The 19,052-nt window shown below is 52.8% G+C and overlaps 1 protein-coding gene across 2 annotated transcripts in view; it reads right to left on the bottom strand.

The window, feature by feature from the left end:
- Nucleotides 1-14,208, bottom strand: part of BDKRB2 (bradykinin receptor B2) — a 30,402-nt gene extending 16,194 nt beyond the window's left edge. Inside the window, exon 1 of one of the 2 annotated variants that reach the window (XM_045815766.2) lies at nucleotides 13,635-14,208. The gene's annotated coding sequence lies outside the window, so the exon portion shown is untranslated. The remainder of the gene's footprint in view (nucleotides 1-13,634) is intronic. The other variant, XM_087856211.1, reaches the window with a different exon arrangement.
- Nucleotides 14,209-19,052: the final 4,844 nt, after the last annotated feature.

Below are 19,052 nucleotides of genomic sequence, written 5' to 3'. Positions count from 1 at the left end.
CAGATGTAATAGATGGTTCTGGAGACCTCTGTACAACCATGTCCCTAAAGAGGAAATGGGCTGCCACAGGGAAACATGCAAGCTGGGGGAGGGGGACCAGCACAGTGCTGTTTCAGGGGCTCATGCTCTCACTTGCTGGCATCCAAAGCCATTTATGGAGATGGATGGAATGAGTCAATCTTAGCAAGCTCCCCTTTACCAGGAAGCATGCCTCCCTGCTTGCCTGCCTCGGAGGACCCCGGGGCCCAGCCCTGCCTGCCAGGCCTGCCAGAGACAAAGCCACAGTCAAGTCTGAGCCTGGCTCCAGCACTGGGACTCTGGCTCTCTGCCCAGTTCTGCGTTGGGAGGTGGAGCCTGTTGGAACCCAGGGAGTCAACCTTCAGAATTAATCCCAGAGCCCCAGGTTCAGCCTGTGTGATACCTTTTCTAGAAAGGAGTGGAAGGGGAGCATATTTCTTAGTGTTGATCTGCAAAGGAATAGACCTTGAGTCTCCCAAGACCTGAGAAGCAGAGAGGATGGGAAAAGTTGGCCCTGAGTCCCCAGCACAGGTATTGATATCATGGACATTGGCAAACCGGGTGTCTTGGTTTTGTCCGGCTGATGGCCTGCGGCAGGAGACCTAGTCCCTAGGGTACATGGGGATAGCCTCCCATAGAAAGGGGATTGTGAAGACTGATAACGGTGCGTAAAGCACCTGCAAAATAAATGTTTTTTCTTTGCACATTTCAAGGCCCATTATAGATCATCTTCTGCAGCATAGGGACTATGTTACTTCCCTATTTCATAGATGAGCAAACAGAGGCCCAGCTAGCACGGTGGAGCTGCCGGGATTGGAATGCAGGCAGAGCCCCAGGTTTGTCTTTCTGTTTTTCTTTTTTAGCTTATTGTTACGGATAACTTTGAAAATATACACAAACGGACAGGCTACCATCATGAAACTCTCCGTACGTATCCCCCAGCTTCCGTAAGCGCCAACTCACGGTCAATCTTGTTTCTACACCAGAACCCACCCCACCTCTCCTGTGAGATTTAAAGCCAGTCTCCCATGCCTACCCTTTATTCCGTAGTATTTCAGGGGGCGTCTCTAACAGATAAGGACTCTTTTCAAGAAGCGTCCCCCCAGACCCATGATCACATTTATAAGAAATCAACAGTAATATACTAGCATCAACTCTCCAGGTGGTGGTCCAATTTCTGCCGGACCCAGATGTCATATATATTTTTCAAGTTATTTTTTCTTCTCTCTTTTTTTTTAAGTAGGTTCAGCACCCAACGTGGGGCTCAAACTCACCACCCTGAGATCAAGAGTCACCTGCTCTACCCACTGGGCCAGCCAGGCGCCCCCAGTTATTTCCTTGAATCAGAACCCAACGTACTTTACATATTGCATTGGTTGATATGTTCCTTATGTTTCTTTAAATTTAGAGGTTTTCCTGACATTTTTCCCTCTGCTTTCGCTTCCTTTCAGTTCACTTCCTCATGAATCCTGAGTGTTCGTTCTTTGGTTTCCCACAGCCTAGAGCAGTGCTTTTTAAGTAATTCTAAATTTTCTAGTAGCCACATTAAAAACAAACAAACAAACAAACACCAGAAAAAGAAGCAGACTGAATTAATTTTAGTACCATATTTTTAAGCCAGTATATCTAAAATATCATTTTGATACGTGATCAATAAACTCTTGTTTGTTTATACATCACTCGTTCCATGAATTTGTGCTCGCTTCCTGGGGGCCAGCCACCAGGACATACGCTAGCCTCAGTTAGTAGGGTTTACTGTGATTGCCAAGCAGTGCTCCAAGGGCTTTCCATGAATTAATTGAGGAAATCCACAACCACCTTAGATGGACGTCTACTATTGTCCCCATTTCACAGTTGGGAAAGAGAGGCCAGAGTCACACAGTGAGGGCCTAGCAGAGCTGGGATTCGAACCCTGACACCTCGCTGCACGGTCTCTCTTTATAGTGTCACTGTACGGTAAACTAGAGCCAGCATGTGCCCTCGGGGATCTCCCAGGGGGTTGGAGTATGCCTAAGGGTGCAGCATGGGAGGCTTCCTGGAGGAAGTGATCGGCTGATCACTTCAGCACCCACACCAGCTGACCTCAACCATAGAGCTTTCGTGTATAGATCTCACCTTCACGGCTTTTGCACTAGGGTCCCTGACCAGCTAAAGAGCAGGGTGTTGTCAGGGTGTGACTGACACCGTCACTCTGGAGAGCTTGGGGGCTTCCCTGAATTGGGAGGCAGAGAGTCAGGGGGCTGAGGCGGCCACGCAGGAGAGCTGGTGGCATCAGAGGGGGGGGAGGAGATGGACAGATGGGAGATGCCCGACAGGATGGACTCCAGAGGGGGTGAAGTGTGGATGACCAGGGCGGGTCAGTGGCCTTGAGGGGGCTTGGAGAGGGAGGCTGGGAGCGTGGGAGGGGGGGTCTCCTGTGGTACCTCCACCTGCAGGATCGAGGTGACCCCTTACCTCCCAGAAGGCAGGCGTGAGCAAAACCTTAATGGTTTCTTTTGCTCCTGCCTCTGTGTCTCCTGATGCAAAGTTCGGTCAGCTTCCAGCTGTCTGTCTGTCCTGGTCAGGAAAGCGTGTGCCTGAGAAAATGCCCCCGCACTCATCCTGAGCTGCCCCAGGGACCGACTCACAGGCCGGCTGGCCAGTCCCCAGCGTGGGGTGGACTCCCAGTGGACACTTGCTCAGGAAATACTCCTGCCGTTCCCTCGGACTTGCGCAGGACGGCTTGCGGGCGGTAGAGCGACTCCTGCTGTCCTGTCCTTCGTCCTTGGGACACCCGTCCCGATGAGGGTGGTGGGCTTGTCCAGCCAACTGAGGGGAGCCAGAGGCAGGGGTGCGGCATGCCAGTGAATGTTACCAGCTGGCTCTTGGGGGCGGCAGGGATGGGGTGGGGGAAGCCTCATTTGTAGCCTTTGCAGATTTGTGTGGTGAAATCAGGGCTGATTTCAAGCCCGATGTGATGTGTCGATGAGCTCGCAAGGTTCCTAACAGTGTCATCATTGGCTCTGGGCCTGCTGGGCCCCAGACACCTCGGTCAGAGGTCTACCTCTCTGCCTCCCTGACCACTTTCCCCCTTCCAACTCCTATTCATCCATCGGATCCAGCTTCATGCCACCTCCTCCAGGAGGCCTTCAGAGACCTGGCTGAGCTGTCCCTGCAGAGAGGCTCCCAGCCCCAATGTGCTCATTACGTCTGAGCACACTGTGTACACAGCTCCCTTACTGCCTCTCTCCCTGCCGGGTCAGTGTGGGTGTGTATGGGGGGGATACAACGGCAGGAGGTGGCTCTGCCTTCCCCTCCACTGGACCCCCACCTCCGGCCACTGGCCCTGGCCCATAGCAGGCGCTTGGGGTTTAGGTGTCAGAAGGGCAGATGAGGATGAGGAAGGTGACGTTGACAGCAAATGCGTGTACCATCTGCCGGTCGCCCGCTCTGCTCTGAGCACATAACACATAGTAACTCATTTAACCCTCACAACACTGCTAGATCGGCATTGATGGCCCCATTTTACAGATGAAGAAACTGAGCCTCAGCAGTTTGGTGGCAGAGCCAGGCCTGGGATGCTGTATAAAAGTGCTCTCATGTCCTTGGGTTCCCACCGGGCCTGTAAGAAGTGGGGGGGGGGGTGTGTGTGGCTCATAGTATTGTCTTCATTTTAATAAACAGTAAAACAGGCTCAGATCTCTCTCACACACACACACATGCTATTCCTTTTCTTTACACCCATCCCGACTGCCATCTGGTCAGTCCCTTGAGCACAGGACCGGGTTCTTGCTTCTCTGAATGCCTGGTCCTGTTAGTGCTCAGCCGACTGAATCTTTGCCGAATTGCATTACTCTTTGTAGTAGTGAGTTTCCCGTCACTGGAGGTGTTCAAGTAAAGTCTGGGCAGGGTTTTTGGTGTATTTGGACAAAGGTTCCTTAAATCCTACAGATAGAAGCCCTACAACTACCTATAGCTGTCTACGCCAATGCCACGGTCCTGTCACTCCTTGGCCTTTCTGGTTTGAGACATATATGAAATTCGTATGTTGCAAAGGTCCTAGGGCTGTCAACTCTAAGTCAGGTGATTCACAGACCTGAGCTCCCTTAATTCTCCAAGCAACACTGTGAGAGGCTTACCCCGGGTGCGATGCCACCTGATTTTTGCGTGAAAAATGAACTTTAGAGAGGTCACCACCCCCAGAAGACCCCCCAGCTACAAAGATGCAGAGGACGGCCTGAGACCAAGGTCTGCATTTATTCTAACCCACTGGGCTGCCTTCTGCTTGAGGCGGGGGTGGACTGGGGCAGGGTGGAGAAGGGGGTCGAACATCAGAACACTGTTACGTCTTCGTGTAACCCTGCTAAGGAGCCGTGGTCTGCCCAGGGCTCTGAGACCTTTGCAGACCCTGCTGGGCAGGTGGGGGGGCGGTGCAGGACCCCATGGTTTCTCATTTCTGGTGCTAAGGCAGGTGGAAAATTCCCACTTCCTGAGCCAGGATCGAGGAGAATTTCTGACATGCACAAGCTTGTCTCGTCCCTTGTGTTTTCCAGTTTGGGGACTAGAACCGAAAGCCTCTGAGACGCCCCGCCTGGCCCATTGCGAGTCTGTGCCAGGCAGAGGCCGTTTCCAAACTCACCCTCTCACACGCTCTGCTCTGAAGCCTGCCGCAGGAGAAACAGGGGCCACGGTCCTGTGTCCCTGCTCACTGCCTGGTCCCTTAGCCTGGCTGAGACTCAGTTTCCTTACCGGGAAAATGGGATTGGTTTTTAATAAGTTCTCAGTAAGGATTGCTATTAGTAAGCGTTTTCATCTGATGTAATGCCAGACCCCCCCATCTCCAGGGTCTGGCTGCCTGGCTCCGATTCCTGGAGGCACCCACCGCGGCCAATACAGCATAAAAACAATCTGATTTGCAAGCGTTTAATGGGCCGGTCTCAGACTGAGACAGGTGTGGCTTGGGTATCTTCTCTGAATATAGTTAGGCTGGAGAGGGTGAGTGGATCCCAAACCCGTCACTAGAAAATTCAATTGGGATAATTCATTGAAACAAATCAAGAACCTAAAAAAAAAAAAAATCCCTTTCCTGTTTGCTTGGCATTTCTGAAAAGAATCAAAAGAACAGGAAAAGCTCCATGCATTTAGAGGAGGAAAATAAGAAAAACCAAAATATTTAGGACCAGGAAATCGCTTATATATATTAAAAATGATGCTTCAGGGATACCTGGGTGGCTCAGTCGGTTAAACGACCCACTCTTGGTTTTGGCTCAGGTCGTGATCTCAGGGTCGTGAGGTTGAGCCCCGCGTGGGGCTCCCCACTCAGCAGGGAGTCTGCGTGAGGTTCTCTCTCTGCCTCTCCCATTTCTCCTCCCGCTCGTGCTCTCTCTCTTTCTCTCTCTCTCAAATAAATAAATAAATCTTTAGGAAAAATGATGCTCCAAACGGTTCACCAAAAAAAAAAAAAAAAAGTACTTCTGATATCATGTAAAGCAGAAAAAAAAAAGCAGAGCACTAAATTGTACACACAACATTTGAATATAGGCAAAATACTGAATTATTAACTGACGGTGTTTGTCTTTGAGTCTGGGATCATTTTCTTTATTTGTTGTAGTAACCTCCAATTTTTCTATGAAGGAGATACATGACTTTTGTAATGAAGATATTTAAATTAAGCTAAGTGCTTTCTCCTATTTTTCAAAACATAGGGAATGAATTATGGGTTAGGTTGTGTAAGGAAGAAAATCAGCCAACTTGTGTTCAAAGGAAAAGATTTGCTTACATAAAAACTGATAAAGATGCAATCCTGTTTTCATTTAAAATGAAATGTCTAAAGTATTTATGAACTGTTTCTCCAGTGTTTCCTGTTTACCGAGCCCCAGCTCTGAGCAGGTGGTCAGCAGGCTTCTCAAACCCAGGGAAAAGTACCCGGATGAGTTGCTGCTGAGGGAGTTTCTGGGAAGCTGCGGTTTTCTCCCGGTCATAAGCCCTCAGTGTCAGAGGACTCGGACTGATTTCCTGAATTTGGGGTCCCCGTGGCAGAAGCCAATAGTCTCCCAACTTCTGTTCTAGATTTTGATTAATGCCTCTGTTGCCTGGGTTATGTCTCTGAGTAATTTTTTCCATGACAGTTGCAGGGATGGCATATTTTGTGAGCCTTCAAGATTTGAGCATGTCTTTCTGCTACTTTTGCTCATGGAGGACCGTTCGGGATCACAGCCTGTTTCCCTCCTGAATCTATAGGGGTTCCTCTGTTGGGGAGCTGGCGTGTTTGTTGCTGCAGAATACCTGAGGCCAGATTGATTTTCCTTCGTTTGTAGGCTGCTTGCCGCTTTCCCCTGTTCCCCCGCCTCTGTGTTGTTGGTTTTTTTTTTTTTTTCAATTTTAAGATTTTATTTATTTATGTGTCAGAGAGAGAGCACAAGCAGAGGGAGCAGCAGGCAGAGGGAGAGGGAGAAGCAGGCTCCCCACTGAGCAAGGAGCCCGATGTGGGGCTTGATCCCAGGACCCCAGGGTCATGACCTGAGCTGAAAGCAGACGCTTAACCGACTGAGCCACCCAGGCACCCGACCTTCCCTCTCCAGCCTCTGGTGTATTCAACTGCGTCCCCTGGCTGCCCTAGGTCCGGCCAGCTGGGACACATGAGGCCTATTTGCCTGGGTCCCCCACTGGTAGGGCAAGGAGCTTTATCTCCCACGTGCAGGACGTGGTGGGGACCCAGTGGATCACCCCTGGCACCCAGGACCTCATTACGCCTCGGCTCCCTTTCCTGCCTCAGGAATAATCGTCATTTCCACTGTCTTCAGATGTAAGGGTTTTTCTGTGCGGTGACTGCCCCCGGGGGCTCCCCCTCCCTGCCCCTCAGCCACAGCTACCACCGTCCAAACAGACTCTCAGAAGAAGTTCCCCAGGCCATTTGCAAGGAAAATCTCCATGGCTCATTCTTATTCTTACAGTAAACATGGGTCCACGGCCAGGGACATGCAAGGTGTCCCCGTCAGGACTGTTAGCGCCCAGCTGGGGCTTCTGGATTACGTCCCACTGTGGGAAGCACCCAGGCTGGGGGGGGGGGGGCGGCCCCTCTCTTGATACCGTTGCTTATCCGGGGAAGCACGATGTCCTCATGGGAAGTACCAGACCAGGTCCCAACCTAGCTTGGCCTCTGACTCGCTCTGTTTTAGCTCTGAAGACTTTTCCTTGACTCTCGAGTGGGGAGAGCAGCCCTGCTTAGTGGGGTCATCAGAGGGAACACTGGTGACAGTGCTGGGTGGGAAGGGAACCCAGAGGTGGGGCTGAGATGACTTCAGGTGGCACTGTGTGTGTGTGATACGTGTGTTTGTGGGGTGTGTGTGTGGTGTGTGTAGTATTGTGTGTGTGTCCGTGGGGTGTATAGTGTGTGTGTGTGCATGTGTGTGTGGTGTATAGTGTGTGTGTGTCTGTGTATCTGTTGGTGGTGACAGAGGCCCAGGGAAGGCAGAATGGAGACCCTGCCTTTGGCTCTGGATCTGAGATGCTTGGGAACAAGCCATGTGTGTGACTGTCCCGGGTCCTCTGGGGATGACACCAGGGGCTCCAGAAGCAGAGTGCTGTGTGAGAGTTTCTTGGGCCCTCGACTGTCTCTCCCACCAGGCTCTGTGGACCTTGGGGGTGGGTGTCTGAGCTGGAGCCCCGATCAGTAAGGCAAGGACAGGGGGAATGTGGCATCACGTGGCCATCTGCACACACCGTTCTGTTCTTTCAGCCGCACAGCGGCTGTGGACCGTGGGCTTTACACCCCGATAGGGCGAGAAAGGAGAGGCTCCGAGAAGTCCAGGACTCGCCCTGCGTCTCTCAGCCACCGAATGGCCACGCCTGGGTCAGAACGCTGGGCTGCGGGCCAACAGGCCAGTATCCCCCTATCCCGCCCCTGGCCCAGGACCGCAGCCGACTGGAGGCCGCTTTCGGGGAAGCCTGCTCTCAGTGTCCAGACGGACCTTCAAAGAAGTCGACTTTGCAGAGACGTAGGCCCGTGAATGGCTGCCGTGGGACTGCTGGGAAGGGACCCTCTTAGGGGCCTGAGGCTCAGGGCTGCTGGGCTGACACGCGCTCTCTCACCGGTGCCCCAGAGCCTTTAGGGTGTGGGGGGGGCTGGCTTGCACGGTGAGGCTCACAAGAGATTAGCCTGGAAACTCACCTAAATACCAGTCTGTAGTGACAAAGACGTCTCCTCGGGACACCTGCTCTCTCTTGGCGGCCAGAGCCACAGAGGTTCCAGAGCTTAATGGCTGTGGCTTCTGACAGCCAGGTGCCTCTGACTGTCACTGCAGAGACTGCTGTCCCCAGGCCCGGCTGAGCCTACCCCGGTGTAGGCCCTACCAGCCAGGAGGGTGCCGCGGGGTCTGGTTCTGGGTCACCCTGTGCCCCGCAGCTCTGCTCCGTGCTAGTCTAAGAAAGTCCTTTCTCCCAGCTTAGTTCTGCCAGATTATGACCATTTTTTAAAATCTGAAGCATCCTTTTAAAACAGTTATGAAGCTTCAAAATTACCTTACAACCAAACTTGCTAGCCACACCTTAGACTTTAGATGGTTTCGATCACACTAATTCACGGATCACGCTGATTTTTTCTATAACATCTTCCCCTTTCTTGGATTATTTGATGGGATTAATTTCTCATTCGGCTGGAATGAGCATACAAGTAAAAAAAAAAATTTTTTTTTCCAGAAAAATACTCCTCCCCAGAGTCTGAGCACGACAAGCTGTTTTTGGGTCCCCAGCAGCATCCTGGTGCCCAATACAGAGCCCCCACCCAGCAGATGCACAGTGTATGCACTTCCTCAAAAACTCACAGAATTACCAGAGGGCCGGCCTGTGCCCCCACCCTGGGGTCCCTCCTGTTCCCTCGATGCCTCTTCCCTGCACTGGCTTCTGGGTGCCTGTGCCAATGTGTAATTGTCCCCTCCCTTCCTCTGCAGGACAGACTCAGGCTGTGGAGAGTGGGCATCTTGGAGGACTTTGTCTCCTTATTTCCACTTTATTTTCTTTCTTTCTTTCTTTTTTTAAATATATATTGAAATTCTGCAAAGAGGTATGCCTGCTTGCGATAAGAATTTCAAAGAGTAGGAAAGTGTATACATGACCAGGAAGCCTGCCTCCTGGCTCTGGCCCCGCCCCCAGCATCCTCCAGAAGCAAGTGCTCCCTCTGGTTTCCCCCGGCTCCTTCCAGACCTCTTCTGAGTGTGTAGAGCATGGTATGGGTACCCGTTGTTGTAGGAGGAGAATGGACCCGTCCCGGACGCACAGTCGCCCTGTTGCGTTTAACAAGCCAGCCCCCCACTTCGAAGGCACCAGACATGGCAGGCAGTTCCTGGTTCCTTTTAGGAGGTTTCCGATTCTATGATTATTTGTAGATGACTGAACCAAAGCTAGGAGAGGCTAAGGGGTTGTCCTGGGTCACACGGCTGGGGAGGAGTGGGGGTGGGATTCAGTCCCTGCGATGGCTTCAGAGCTAGGAGGGAGCGAGGCTTTGCTGCCATGGGGGTCTACTGCCCGCCTGCCCCAATTCATTTGAGTCCCCTGCTTCCCACTGTTTCAGTTACCACGAGTGATCTGTGCAGACCGCCTTGTCCGCAGGCCTTTGCCCCTACCGAGCCCACCTGTGCCAGGTGGATGCACCCGGCTTTTCCTCTCCCCTCCATGTTCTTGCATTCTAGCCATTCATTTCTGGACATTTCCGGTCAGAAGAGAGCCCAGAGGCCACTTCTCCCACCCCCGCTTTACTAGCTGACATTTAACAACATCCCCTTGGGGTCCTACCAGGACCTCCTCAGGGTTGTTCCCCTCAGAAAGCCCTTTGTTCAGGCAGTTTGTCTCCCAAATGTGGACATGGGTCCACCTGTTTCAAAGTCCCGGGAGCTGGTAGGAGTTAGAGTCCCGGGAGGGGGCCCTGGTGTCTGCAGGAGGCCGGAGGAGGGAGCCAACCTCCACATATGACAGGATGCACAGCAACGTCTGGAAATGGCTAGTCCTTCCCTGTGACACAATGCCCACGCCGGAGTGTGGTCGTTCAGGGAACCCTCAGGAAAGAGGAGACGCGGAGTCATGGGTATAGATCAGCACAATGACAACCACTGAAGTGACATGCACTCTACAGTTCACAGCATCCTGGGGGATGTCAGGGACAGATAACGCCGATTTTCAAATGCGGCCCCGTGAGGCCCAGAGAAGCGAGGTGACTGCTCTGAGGTCTCTCTGCTGTCTGGTGAGTTTGGATTGGGGTCTGGAAGCCGGTTGTCTGTGCCCCACCTGCCAGCATTCCCCAGGCCCCAGACATCAGGAAGCCCATAGGCATTGGGGGTGGGGGACCGGAAACCTAAAGTTTGAGCCCTGAAGGGAAGTATGATGGAGCTCCTGTTGTCACCACCCAAGGATGCGTTGCCTGGGAACCTGGGCGCGTGGTGCTGGGGGGCCCTTTTCCCTGGGAATCCCCAAGACGCAGTGGCCCCATTGCAGAGCAAAGACAGCACCTCTGATAGCCCCAGACCCTGTTCTTGCTGCCCCCCCCCCGTAAGCCATCCCTCTGCTAGGCGGGCACCTGCAGTGAGCCTGATGCCTGCTTACAGCCCACCGACACCATCAGAGTTACGCCTCGCCGTGGTCCTCACAAACAGGAGTGGAGATCCCCATTGCACCGTGGAGAAAGCAGGCTCAGAGAGCCCTAACCGGTAAACAGGATTTGAACCCACAGCTCATGTGTGTTCCAGTGCTTTGCGCTGTGATGATTTGGTGGGGGGTGGGACCTCATATTTTTCTAGCCTCCAATAGCCTCCAGATCCCACTGGGATGACAGAGTCAAAGAAGTAGCTGACTGTTTGGGTTTGTAGGAGAAAGTGTGTCTTGGTGAAGGAGCTGAGGATAGTTAGCTCAGAGAAGGCCTGCGAGGACTAGAATGCATACACTCCAGCTCCAAGAAATAGAAAGTGGACCATTGGGGCGCCTGGGTGGCGCAGTCGTTAAGCGTCTGCCTTCGGCTCAGGGCGTGATCCTGGCGTTATGGGATCGAGCCCCACATCAGGCTCCTCCGCTATGAGCCTGCTTCTTCCACTCCCACTCCCCCTGCTTGTGTTCCCTCTCTCGCTGGCTGTCTCTATCTCTGTCAAATAAATAAATAAAATCTTTAAAAAAAAAAAAAGTGGACCATTGCTCATTGGGACTGGAGTCTAGCTCCAGCCTAAGGAGGGACTTTTTAACAGTAGAACACTCCTGAGACGGAGCGGGCTGGCTGGTGAAGTAGTGAGCTCCCTGTCCCTGGAAGTATGTACACTAAGAAAGATACTCACAGGTCAGGGGGTTCCTGGACTGGGTGGGTGTTGGGAGGGATGCACTTGGGGGTCAAATCTTAGCAGGTTCGGATCATTTGACTCATGGTCTTGAGATATTCTACGTGCCTTCTGAATTCTCAAAACAGCACACAGATCTGCTTCGTGTTCTTTTTTTTTTTTTTTTTTTTTAAAGTAGGCTCAATTTTTTTTAGGGCAGTTTTAGGTTCACAGAAAAATTGAGCAGAAAGTACGGAGACTTCCCAGAGGCTCCCTGCCCCCTCTCACCCACAGCCTCCCCCATGATCAACATCCCCCACCAGAGGGGTGCATTTCCTGCAGTGAATACCTTCATTGGCACATCGTTATCACGCAAAGTCCGTGGGGCTCCTTTGTACACTCTGTGGGTTTGGACAAATGTGTGATGACGTGTACCCACCACTACAGCCTCATAAAAGCGGTTTTGCTGCCCTAAACATCCTCTGTGCTCTGCCTATTCACCCCTCCCCACCCCGACCCCCAGCAGGTACTGATCTTTTTTACAATCCCCGTAGTTTTGCCTTTTCCAGAATGTCGTACCCTTGAAATCCTCCAGTAGGTAGCTTTTTCAGATGGGCGTCTGTCACGTAGGAATTGTACCCATCCATCATCCATCTGCTCATTCGGCAGGTAGTGACCGGAGCCTGCGTTATGCTGAGCACGGTTCTCCGTGCAGGGGAGGCAGCCGTGAACCGAGAGAGGAGAGCCCTGCTTTCATTCTGAAAACCAGTCCCTCTGACCCGCTCTCAACTACAGGCCAGGCCAGACGCTGTCACTGTGTTAGCCGAGACCACGTAGCACGGCTATTTCCCCTGTGTGGTCCCTGCTTGGCCGGCATCTCTCAAATGTGGTCTAATCCCAAGTCCTTAGACCACCACCCCCCTGCCCCCAGACTCAGGCAGTCATCTGAACCTTCCCCTGTGTGTAAGTGACAGAGCCAGAGTCCCAAAGAGGCTGAGGCATCCCCTGACCTGAGCAAAGGGCTTGGGGGAGGTGATGTCCCCGCTCTGAGACTGTTTCTTCACCTCTACCCAGAGGGGCTTGGAGCACAGGATCGCAGGGATTTTGTGAGTTTAGGGCAGGGCTGGAATGGGGCCCTAGGCTTTTGCCTGCGGGGATGGCATGGGAGCCTTCTTGTTTTCAATGTTTTACCCAAACCTCTTTCCCTGGCTGTTCCCCAGACCTGCCTGCCTTCAACCCCACGCAAGGGGAAATGGCACACTCTTTCCTCAAGCTTGTGGGGCTCTCTGTCACCCCGTGGCTGCCAGGGCCTGGAAGGACACAGAATGACTTTCCTCCAGAGAAGAGGCAGTGCCCTCTGGGGTCGCTCACCCTGGCCCCGGCCCAAGCCGTTTTCTCTCTTACAGAAGAAATTCAAGGGGGTTGGGCCAGGGCCCCCCACCGCCCCACACCTGGGCCAGAGCTCCCACTTCCTGTGTGCAGGAGCCACAGACAGCCCGTGACTCAGGGAGGCACATTCGAACCTGCCTGTCCGAGCAACGCCCACTGCCCACCCAACCCAGGCTCATGTAACCACCTGCCCTTGGCAGCCCTCCTGGAGCCCCACTGCAGCTGTGGTGGCAGGCACACAGGCGGGCATGAGCCCATGCCTACCCTTCCACCTCCCTGCCAAGTCATCTCCACGCTCAGGAAACAGGGAAAAAAAATAATTTGCTCAAAAATGTTACGCAGGGAATAAGAGCAGAGCTGGGACTCCAACCCGTGCAAAGCCCAGGCTCTGAATGGGTGTCCAGGTTTATCCCTCAGCCCTGGACAGCCAGGACCAGGACCAGGACCAGGACCGGGACCGAGGGGCTTTAAGCCTGCCTGAGTTCCCACCGCCTCCCTGCACATCACATTTACAGACCCTCTCCTCTGCCCTCTGATTTAACCCCCTCCACCCCGAGGGCCAGCTAGCAGGGTACTTTGCAGACAGAGAGACTGTGAGGCTCAGAGAGGTTAAGCAACTTGTCCAGGGTCACACGGGGCCCATGAACAGCACAGCTGTGAGTTAAAAGCCGGATTCCAGAGTCTAAACCCCACACCCATCCCTGCTTGCCCCTTGTTGCTGAAGTCCGAGGCAGCTACCCAGAGTCCATAAAAATCAAATCATTAAATTGTTCACGCAAATACACACATGACTGTCTCGATTCAGGGAGAAGACAAACCTGGAACAAACAAGATAATTCCTCCGGCTGGGAGCCCTTCTTGTTACTTGTTAGGACTGGGAAAGGAAGGGAACTTCTCCGCAGGACCTGAGGGAACTTTACCCCCAACCCCAGGGAAATTAGCCCCTGGGACACTCACCTGCCGGCTCTCTCTTTGTGCTGGGACCTCTTGTCCTCCTGGCAATGGTGAGGCGACTGGACCAGACCCTACCCGGGACCCCCGTTGTCCAGAGCAAGCCACGCGGGTACCTCGGGCGCTCCCTCGGTCCAGTAGGGCTGCCTGATGTCCTCACCCCTCCTAGGAGCCGCCAGAGCCGCCAGAGCCCGCGCTGAAGTGGTGGAGGGAACAGCTCATCTTTCAAGGGCTGGGTGGTGATGTCACCGCCCTCCTGGGCACTTCCTCCCTCCACCTCCAGCCCAGCCCAGCGCTCCTGCCCGGTGACCGGGCCAGTCCGGCCACAGTTTCTAGAACCCACGCCTGCAGAGGCCAGGCGGGGTGGCTGTGGTCACCCAGAGCTTTTCCTGCCCCATGAGCCTTGAGAGCTCAGGGAGCCACATGGAAGATTTCCAGGTTAGCCCAAGGAATATTCTATTGTAGGCTGGCTGCCGTTTAGAGCCACAGGGTGGTAAATGTATCCAGTGCTCAAAATCGGCAGGTCCTGGATCCCCGTCCCCTCACTCCCTGCCTCAGGGCCTCGGGAAAGTGGCTTACCCTCTCTGAGTGGGGAGATGGAGCGGAGATCGTGACAAGTATCAGAGGGGGTGTGGTGAGGGTTCATGACAGCCCTGACCCATCTATAACTTATGCTCTGTGTCAGGCATTTTTCTAAGCACCTAAATGGATGAACTCAGCTGATCCTCGCAGGAATCCAGGCAGACTGGCTCCAAAGTCTGTGATCTGAACCGCTGTACGATCCCCTTTCTCAATTACATGCAATCATGAATGTGAAAAGTGGATTGCTTTGCAGGTGACTCCTAAAAATCAGCATTCCTCCTTCTGGCACGGCGGTAGGCAGCTGGCACCCTCTGTAAGTGATAAGTTTGTCTAATACAACATTTATCTCTTCTCATTACTTCCCTCACGTGACTGCTGTGATGTCTGAGTTTCAGTGTAAACAGTCCGCCTGCCTCCCAAGTGGTAGAAACATGGAAACTACTTCGGAGAAGGAGCGCCTTTCCCCGTCTTGTTTTCTGGCAACACGTGAGGCTTGTGCCCCCCCAGACCGCCCCCCCACCCGGTCTGGGCATGTTTGGCAATGGTTTCCTCCCACTTCCACACTGATTGGTTTTCTTGGCTTTACTCCGGAGACCTGGAGACTTACGGATCTTAACACTTAACCATTTCCAGCAGCTTCAAAGCCGGCAAGTTCAGGGCCTTTCCGATGTATGTATTTTTAAGGTAAAACCTTTCCCTCCAAAGAGATCAGATAAAGTGGAATGGGGAATAGATAAGAGGGTCAGAACCCCTTTCCCTGTTACCTTCTCTGAAGCACGTCTACAAATAGTGATCCAGTTCCACTCCGTCCTCGTAGAGATAGGGAAACTGAGTCCCAGGAAGGTGTATTGGGATCTGGGCCTGACGTGGCTGTGGACTGGTTGCATAGACTCGAGTCAAGTCCCTCCCGGGCCAGGTGCCTCGAATGACTCTCCAGAGTACTGGCCTGTACCACCACATTAGGCCTCCTTAACTTGAGAGTTCTCGCTCTCTGTGTGGAGACAGGGCTCTGGGGAGAGGCTGCACGGGGCCCACTAAGTGGGTGTGCAGAATTGTGCGTGTGTGCCTTTCCTGGGGGAGAGGATCTGTTGCCTTCCTCAGGTCCGGAAGACCAAAGTATGTTGGGACCCATCAGCGCAGAGACTTCTCGAAGTCCCCAGCTGGTACGTTTTCAGGTTCCAGGTTTATGGGATGAAAATCCTTAATTATCTGAATCCACTCTTGATGCTTCTGTAAATACTACTGACTGAGAGAGCTCCAAAAGGCATCTGTCCATCTACACCCTTTTCCATATACCCCAATAATGTAGGTTTTTTAAAATAAAGATTTTATTTATTTATTTGAGAGAGAGAGAGAAAGAGTGCACGCTAGCATCAGCGGGAGGGGGAGAGGCAGAAGGAGAGGGAGAAGCGGGCTCCCGCTGAGCAGAGAGCTCAATGATGTTGATGTAGGGCTCGATCTAGGACCCCAAGATCACGACCTGAGCCAAAGGCAGAGGCTTAATCAAGTGAGCCACCCAAGTGCCCTGGAATGTAGTTTTTGAACAATACCGTCTTGATCCACTTTTGAAGTTCTGGTTGGAGGCTGGTCAGTTTTTGTTAGCAGTTAAGTTCACGTTCCAACACTTCCCTTGCTGGGCTCTCACACTCGGGGCCACTATGTACCTAATCCCCCTGGGGCCAGGTACCGGATAACTGTGGACAGCCCCCATACCCTGGAACTTGGGGAAACTTATTCAAATTAGCCAATCCACAGGGAGCCTGGGAATCGTAACTAAGCCCGCCCTGCTGGCCACAAGTAAGCTGCTCCTTGCAGCTACCCTGTCCCTGGGTACAACCCTTTGTGTGGACGTGCCTGGAAGCCGTCTCACATTTGGAATGAAAGTAACAAAAAGCTATACCTTTCATCCCTACAATTGTCATTGTGTTGTGTCTTGCCATGAAAATAAAGTTTAAATCTTATAAAACATTCACCTACTTTTTCATTCACCTACAGGTCTATCTACCCATTCATCCAAATACCCATCCATCCACCCATCCATCCATCCTTTACCCAACCCATTCACCTATTCATACACTAACCCATCCACTCATCCATCCACTCATCCACTCATCCATCCATCCATCCATCCATCCATCCATCCATTCATCCATTCATCCATCCATCCATCCATCCATCCATCCATCCATCCATTCATCCACCCATCCATCCTTTACCCAACCCATTCACTTATTCATACACTAACTCATCCACTCATCCATCCACTCATCCACTCATCCATCCATCCATCCATCCATCCATCCATCCATTCATCCACCCATCCATCCTTTACCCAACCCATTCACTTATTCATACACTAACCCATCCACTCATCCATCCATCCATCCATCCATCCATCCATCCATCCATCCATTCATCCACCCATCCATCCTTTACCCAACCCATTCACTTATTCATACACTAACCCATCCACTCATCCATCCATCCATCCATCCATCCATCCATTCATCCACCCATCCATCCATCCATCCTTTACCCAACCCATTCACCCATTCATACACTAACCCATCCACTCATCCATCCATCCATCCATCCATCCATCCATCCATTCATCCACCCATCCATCCATCCTTTAACCAACCCATTCACCCATTCATACACTAACCCATCTACCCATTCACTCATCCACTCATCCATCCATCCATCTATCCATCCATCCATCCATTCATCCACCCATCCATCCATCCTTTAACCAACCCATTCACCCATTCATACACTAACCCATCTACCCATTCACTCATCCACTCATCCATCCATCCATCCATCCATCCATCCATCCATCCATCCGCTCACCCGCCCACTTATCCAGCTACCCACGCACTCATAAATCAGACATCCACATAACTAGGCTGTGCATTGTTCGACAGAAGTGAATGTATCCAACACACCCTTGCCTGGAAGCAGTCTGCCACTGAGGCTCGTCCCCTGCTTAGGGGCAGAAGCTGGGTGGGGAACCATTTCAAAAGGAGCTTCAGGTGGACTCAGGAACAACTCTCTCTAATTTTTATCTGTGTTCGCGTGTTTTCTGTCCTTCATTTTTCTATGAGGCAATTTGACTAAACCCTTCCTGCAAAATGACTGCGGCCACTGACTTGTTATACTCCTCCCCATTGGGTCTGCTTGGCTGGGGCCCTTAGAGGGACTCAGGCCTGCCAGGACTCCCAGCTCCAGCCAGCGCACCTGTGTGCAGAGAAAACAGCACAAAAGCAAGCTGTAGACATGTATGTACCTATGCTTGTTTATAAATGTCTGCCCCTCCACCCCTGTGTTCTGGAATGTTCTCTCCAACATCTGTGTGTGAGGCCAGAGTTGTCACTCCCACCCCTTACCCCCCTACCTAGGCAGGCCCTTGTCACTGGCCCCCAGGAGTGGGCTGTGCTTTTGTACAGAACGCCACCGTCCTGACCAGAAAGCCAACCCCTGTTCTCTGTGATCGGCAGCCACTGAGGGAAGGGCTGATCCGTCACACCGCCCAGCCCCCGCCCCCCCCAGACAGACCAGTCCTGGAAAACCGGCAGGCAGAACTGAAAGGTAAGCTCTGACTTTGGTGCATAGCAAAACACATGCAAAACCTGTAATTTTGACTGGTTGGCTCTGACAGCCACACCTGTGAACCCCACAGAGCACATCCCAGCCCTCCGTCCCGCCTCTGGTCCCCACTCCCAGAGTCCCTTACACGGACGGCCCTGCTAGAGGCCTTGACCTTGAGCACAGTCCCAGCTCCGGCCCTGTGGCTGCCGACTGCCTGATGATAACACTGTTGGCTATTTAATGTCGTTCTAAGGAAAGCAAGGTTAAAAATGTAAATTATTAGCAGGCATTTTACCATTTATCTTCATATTGCTCAATGCCAATTTTAAATGCGAATATCACTGTGTTTGAGTCGTTGGTGGAATCATCAAAATGACATCATTCATTGTTTCATAGCTTGTATGTGCCTATGTGCTTTCTTCTTATCAGACTGGGCAACACTGCAAAACACAAGCTCATCTGTTTTTGTTTAACTTCGGGATATGGGAGTTTTCCCCACTGTTTCTATTTGACTGGCCTTTCCCACAACACCTAACCCTCCCGGATTCCGGATTCCCGGAGTGAGTGAGATCCCTGCTATTCCTGGTATGCAGACCTCCGAGGTGGGCTGGGAGTGGTGCTCTAGGGTGGGGGAGACAGCAGTGGGGAGGCCCGTCCCTCCTCAGTCCCTCCGTCCATCTCCTTGCTGTTCTGCGAGGTGGGTGGTGGGGCGTGCTCCCCTTGGGCCTGGCAGGCTGTTGAGCACCCCAGGCTCGGTGGAAAGGAGCCCTTGGTCTGCCCGTCAGCCTAGCCACACTTCCTAACTCTGTCCTTGGCCCTGGGGCTGTCGCCAGTAGGTCTTGAGAGGTGGTTACTCACTTCCTGCGGCTGGGGCTGGGAAATCCTCAGGGCGAGGAGGGGAGGCTGGTTCCTGGCATCCCTGGGACCCTCTTCTCTCGGGACTGACCGCTGAGCCAGGGTCCCCAGGAGGGGGAGTCCGGTGAACAGTGGAGGTGGCTGAGGCTTCTCCTCCAAGGACTTGAGGGGGCGGGGATGGGGAAGGCTGGGTGATTGGCTAAGATGTTTGGGGATGTGCAGGGAGGGGGAGCTGGAGGGACATCGAATGACCCTCCCCACCCCCATTTGCCCTCCCAAAGCCCAAATTTGGGTTCCATCCCCTTGGCTGCCAGAGGTGGCGCTGTGGGCCCCCTGTTCAGGGGAGACTCCGTAGGGAGGGCAACCAGTCCTGGAGGGGAACTCGTGTCCCATGTG

The sequence above is a fragment of the Ursus americanus genome, chromosome 26 (genome assembly GCF_024610735.1).
Source record: "Ursus americanus isolate L20-20 chromosome 26, mUrsAme1.1.p, whole genome shotgun sequence".
NCBI lineage: Eukaryota > Metazoa > Chordata > Mammalia > Carnivora > Ursidae > Ursus > Ursus americanus.
The sequence above is the reverse complement of the archived record's forward strand: the minus strand, read 5'-3'. Positions and strand labels throughout refer to the sequence as shown.